The sequence below is a fragment of the Dipodomys merriami genome, unplaced genomic scaffold (genome assembly GCF_024711535.1).
Source record: "Dipodomys merriami isolate MVZ:Mamm:240054 unplaced genomic scaffold, mDipMer1.0.p SCAF_444, whole genome shotgun sequence".
Classification (NCBI taxonomy): domain Eukaryota; kingdom Metazoa; phylum Chordata; class Mammalia; order Rodentia; family Heteromyidae; genus Dipodomys; species Dipodomys merriami.
In genome coordinates, this window is record NW_027206007.1 from 301,502 (window position 1) to 307,195 (window position 5,694).

The following is a 5,694-nucleotide window of genomic DNA, read 5'->3' on the forward strand; positions in this document are numbered from 1 at the left end:
GGTGGGCTTTCTATTGATCTTACCAGCTATGTCATTTGCCCTGCAGAAGCTCTGCAATCTTATGCAATCCCATTTTTCCAACCTTTCTTTGACTTGTTCAACCACTTTGGAAAGCAGTATGGAGGTTCCTCAGAAGACTTCACATAGATCTCCCCTATGATCCAGCAATCCCACTTTTGGGCATTTACCCAAATGTTTACAAACAAGACCACACTAAAGCTACCAGCACAACTATGTTTATTGCAGCATTATTTACCATAGCTAAGATATGGAACCAACCCAGATGCCCCTCAGTAGATGAATGGATCAAGAAAATGTGGTATATATACACAATGGAATTCTATGCCTCCATCAGAAAGAATGACATTTCCCCATTTGTTAGGAAATGGAAAGGTTTGGAAAAAATTATATTAAGTGAAGTAAGCCAGGCCCAAAGAAGCATAGGTCCCATGGTTTCCCTTATTTGCAATATCTAGTATAGGTATGAGTCAAGCAGAAAAGGTCAGATAATGTGATGTTAGGAAAATGAACCCTTAAATATGTATTTTAATGTTTTCGTTTCTTTCATGCATGTGTTTCTAACGCATTTATAAGATTATTTCTTTGTTGCTTTGTATGTCCCTCCCCCACAGTGTAACCCCCGCTTTCACTATATTTGATGTCAGTATAACATGTGGAGGAGATGGGGACAAAAAGTCGTTTAAGGATTCAGGTGGACCTGTTGCAACAATGAGAAGTACAAAATGTCATGTCAAAACCAGCTTTACAATGTCGGTGTGAGGGGGGGAGGGGGGTATAATTGAGTGGGGGGAGGGGGGTAAAATTGGGTGGGGGGAGGGGGGAGGCGGGGAAGGGAAGTGAAGGGTAAACAAAGGAGGAGGCTGCAATGCTTGGTAAGAAATGTATGCATTATCCTGCCCATGTAATTGTAGCCCCCCTGTACAGTATGTTCTCAAATAAAATCAAATACAATTAAAAAAAAAATAAAGACAAAAAGGGCGGGTGGCATGGTATGTGAGGAAGAGGAACCAATCACTGTCAAGGTCACACCCTATCATTCACCTGAGCCTTCAAGGGCTGGTTAGGCACTGATCGGCAGGTCATTTGGGCTCTGCCCACTCTACTCTCTCCCAGTGCCATCTTGGCTGCCCATGTGCTCTACAGTAAATTAGGCTCTGCCTACTCAATCCCCTCTCAGCGCCATCTTTGCTGCCCATGTACTCCACAGATTCACCCTTTTTTTTGTTTGTTTTAATGGCAGACCCACCTAGCACAGTAATAAACATCAGCCCCACCACAGTTAGAAATGTCTGAAGCAGTTCAATTAATTCCTGGGCACCTGGTGTCTTTTAAATAAGCCAATTCCTTGTACATGCCTTAAGCTAGCACAGGGGTCAAGATGACCTTTGAGCTTTACTGTCAGCTCCCAATGGCTCCCAAGATCATCTCCCCCCCCATCTTTGTTTAAAGAAGCGAACCCGCCTGTCTTAGGTTGGGTGGATCGCTTTACCTGTCATCAGGAACTTCTTCAGAGCAAAGCTGAAGGCTCTGTCTTAGGTTGGTCACACTGACACCCCCTCTTACTCGTCTCTGGCTGCGATTCCTCTCGGGGGGGGGGAATTCATTCATTTGGAGCTTGATAACTGGCTGGCTAAGCTCATAAGAGTTTTGCAGTGCACGTATAATGCAAGGAAGGCATAGAAAAAACCATCAGCAAAAGCATTACCAGGCCAGGAAATGTCACTACTAGTCCTTTAACCTTAGTGAAGGATGGGATAGCAGTCTTTGCCACTTCAGAGTCTGGAGGTGGGGATTGTTCTAATCCAGCTATTTGCCTGTGGGGTTGAACAAGATCTAAACTGGAAGCATAACAAAAGGTGGTTGTTTAACAATAATTATGGATAATGCTGCTATACAAGCAATTAGTAAAAGAACAATAAAAGCAGGTAACATTAAAATAATTAACTCCTACAAAAATATTAAACAGTCCATAGCGTGGTGAACAAAATGAAGGTCAGGCCACCAGGTCGAAGGGACAGCTTCTCTTGTGGTGCTCCTGACGATTTTTGCATTGCCAGCGTTGATCACTGCCCAGGTCACCCGTTGAGGTTGATGCAGAATCTGAAGAGCCATTCACAGGGTTGGGAGAGTCAGGACAGCCAACAGCTGGAGTATCGCCATCTGCAATTGTTAGAGAACACAAGAGCTTCTCAAGGGCTGGTTGCCCTTGGGGATGGTTAGTAATTGTCTTTCTGGCTTTTGTCTTTAAAACGCAAACCTAGGCCATGGCCGTTTTTCTTTCCTTGTTGGTTAGCTTATTCTTGGGCATCCTCCTGTATAGAGGAAATGGGTAAAAACTTAAGGTTCCTGGCAGGGATCCAAATGGGTGTACTCCCCTATGGGAAAAACACATCCAAATCCACTGCTCATAGTAACTAGGGGGTCAGGTCCTCTCCATTGTTGTGTCTCCACCTGACTTTCACTTGGGGCTTAGGGTTTAGTTGTCCCCAGTGCTTCTGAAATCTGGATTTAGTTGCCCCTTTTGAAAAATTTAAAAACAAAGCTATCTGTAACTGTATATGGTGGCTAACTCCCCCTTTTTTGTTTTATAGGCTATCAGAATACAAATTAAAGGCCAGCATTTCCTTATATTGTAATTGTAGGAACAGAAACCCATGACAACAGCCAATTCATTTCCCCTAAAAGACTCTGAAGTTGGGTTAAGGTTAGAGAGGCTGGAATATTCAGCAAAGGCTTAAGGGGGCTGGCCTGAGTCAAGGTAAGGTGGGTCCCGAGGACCTTAAAAGGAGCTACCTTTTGAATTTAATAAGGGCTATGGTAAATCCCCCCTTTTTTAATATGGGGAGAACCTGGGTCAGAAGGCCCTCCAGGCAGCTTGGGTCTCGGTGCCCCAGAATCATATCATCCATGTATGCATAGACAAGGGACGTATCTGAACCTAGCACAGGCTCTAAAAGTGTGGCCAAGTATGGTTGGCAGAAGGCCAGGCTATTGGCCATACCCTGTGGCAGCACCGTCCATTCAAACCTCCGATCAGGCTGGGAAAAATTAAGAGACGGTATAGAGAAAGCAAACTTCTCGCAGTCATCTGGATGCAGAGGAACAGAAAAAGAAAAACAATCTTTAATATCAATCAAAACCAAAGTATATGCTGAAGGTATAGCAGGAGTCCAGGGCATGCTTCTTAGGGGCGTTCCTACTAGCTCCATCCTTTCATTTACCTTATGTAGGTCTTGGAGCATATGCCAAGCCCCGGAGGCTTTTTGAATAACAAATACGGGTATGTTCCAAGGACTTACAGAAGGGCGGATATGCCCAAGGCTTTATCTGTTCCTCCACCAGAAGGTGGAGGGCTTCAAGTTTAGGTTTGGTCAATGGCCACTGCTCCACCCAGATTGGGCTTCCCGGCTTCCACCTAATGGGAGGTACTTGGGGGGCAGTGGCCTTTAGGATTGGGGGTGCACCCGAAAGGGTCCCCTATGTTCTTCTCTGTAATTATGAAAGTTAAAAAAATCCCTTTCCTTAACTCCCTCTACATCCTGTTTATGCCTTTGTGCTTCCTCCCCATCCAGGATATCATCATAGGATGCTTGATGGTCTGTAGTGACCACGGCATCCATTTGTCTTAGTATAGCTTGCCCTAGTAAATTGGCAGTGAGGTTCTTTGCCACTAAAGGGTGTATATTTCCCTGTTCTCTATCTGGGCTAGTCCATGTCATAAGGGCAACCGTCTCTTTGGTCTGGGAATTGCCCTGTACCCCCAATATCGGGGGCCCAGGTGCAAGCTTCCAATCCAAGGGCACTTCCTCCTCCCTGAGTATGGTTCGGTCTGCCCCACTGTCAATTAAGCAGTGAAACCTCTTTGTGCCTATGAGAATACTCATTTTAGGGCAGAGTCGGTCCACCAGGGGGATGGTCCAATGGAACTGGGCTGCCCTGCCATGAGGCTGCCTGGGCTTCACAGCAGAGGAAGTTCCTCCTTGAATTAATGGGGCTAGAGAATACCCCTCCCTAAGTTTAAAGACTTCCCATCTAAATCAAACTTGTATCCTTCCATGTCCCTGGGGCAGGGTGTAGGGGGCAGTTTGCCCTCAGGCTGGTTGGCAGGGGATTGTTGTAAACAGTCCCTCTTAAAGTGCCCCTTTGCCCGCATTTAAAACAAGTCCCTCTCCTCGATAGTCTCAGAATTCCTTGGCCCTGGGCTGCCAGCACCTGAGTAATAGCCTCAGTCATTGCAGAAGTCTGAGCCTGTAAAGCTAAAGCTAGTGATTGGGACTGGTGCTGTTGCGTTCCCACATCCTGTGGGGCCACCACCCATCTGCTCAGGTAACTCTCTCTCAATCCTGCGCAGGCCATGCGGTGGTTTGCATTCATCCCTTCCCAGACCAGGAGCTTTACAAACTGATCTCAGAGGTTCCCTGCCAGTAGCTTGCATGAAAAGTCTGTTGGACTCGGTCTATGAAATCAGGTAGAGATTCACCCGGTTTTTGTCTCACTCCTACTATGGGGGACTCAGTAGGTCCATCATCTAGCTTGTACTACGCGGCAAGTCCTGCTGCCTCACCTGGTCAAGCTACAGGCCAGGTATTGCGGCCTGTTGGACACCGGTGGAGTACCCTTCCCCCGTCACTGCTAGCATGGCATAAGTAATGGGTATCGCGGGTTGAGCCTGCCTATTACTCTCTGCTCGCACTCTGCATTCTTCCTTAAAAAAGCACACCATTTAATAAACTGAGCACTAGTAAGAACGGCTTTGGCCACATCCATCCAGTCCTTAGGGACACACGGGTGATATGCAATGTCTTGTAATAGGGTCTGGGCCCAGGGAGAATTTGGGCCATCCTCCGCCACCACCTTGCGGAGCTCTTTAAGATCCTTAGCTTCCCATGGATACCATTCCAAGGGCCTGTTAGCTCCTGGTGCCAGGTTGACCAGATATGCTTGGGGAAGTGAATCCTGTGGCCGAGAGTCTGGGCTCTTGAGTGGCCCTTCCTTTCCAGAGGAGGTCTCCGAGTAGGTTACTTTCCCGGCCCTCGGCCCCTCCAATGAAGGTTGGTAGGGGTCTGGGTCTTCCAAGTCCCTCTCGCAGGTCTCATAGGGCACCATACCTCCTCTCCAAATGGGGGAATAGGGAGGGGGCCTAGGATTGTCATTATCAGCTGGGTCAGAGGTGGTAATTTTTACCCTCGTTTTGACTTCTACTGTGCACGTTTCAGTGCGTTCTCAATCGGATTTGACCCTTTCCTTTTCCTTCTCATTTCCCAAGTCCTCCTGTACTCCTTCTAGGCCTAATGTTGCTTCCTCCTCCTTCTTCTGTGATATAGCATTACCCATATTTAGGGTTTCACTTACCCCGAGAGACCACTTAGCCTCAGCCGGTATCTTTTCCTTTCGTGCCCCACATTGGGCACCAGATGTTGGGTCTTCGTCCGTCCCACAAAAGACGGACGGGGTCCGAGGAAAGGAAAGGTGAGTGCGGCGCTCACCCATTCCCCAGCTTCCCTCAGCCTGGGAGACAATCAGACACAGTGGGGAGCCAAATCCAGCAGGTAAAAACTCGTTTATTAACAGAGAGCAGCCCCTTTTAAAGACAAAAAGGGCCGGTGGCATGGTAAGGGAGGAAGAGGAACCAATCACTGTCAAGGTCACACCCTATCATTCACCTGAGCATTC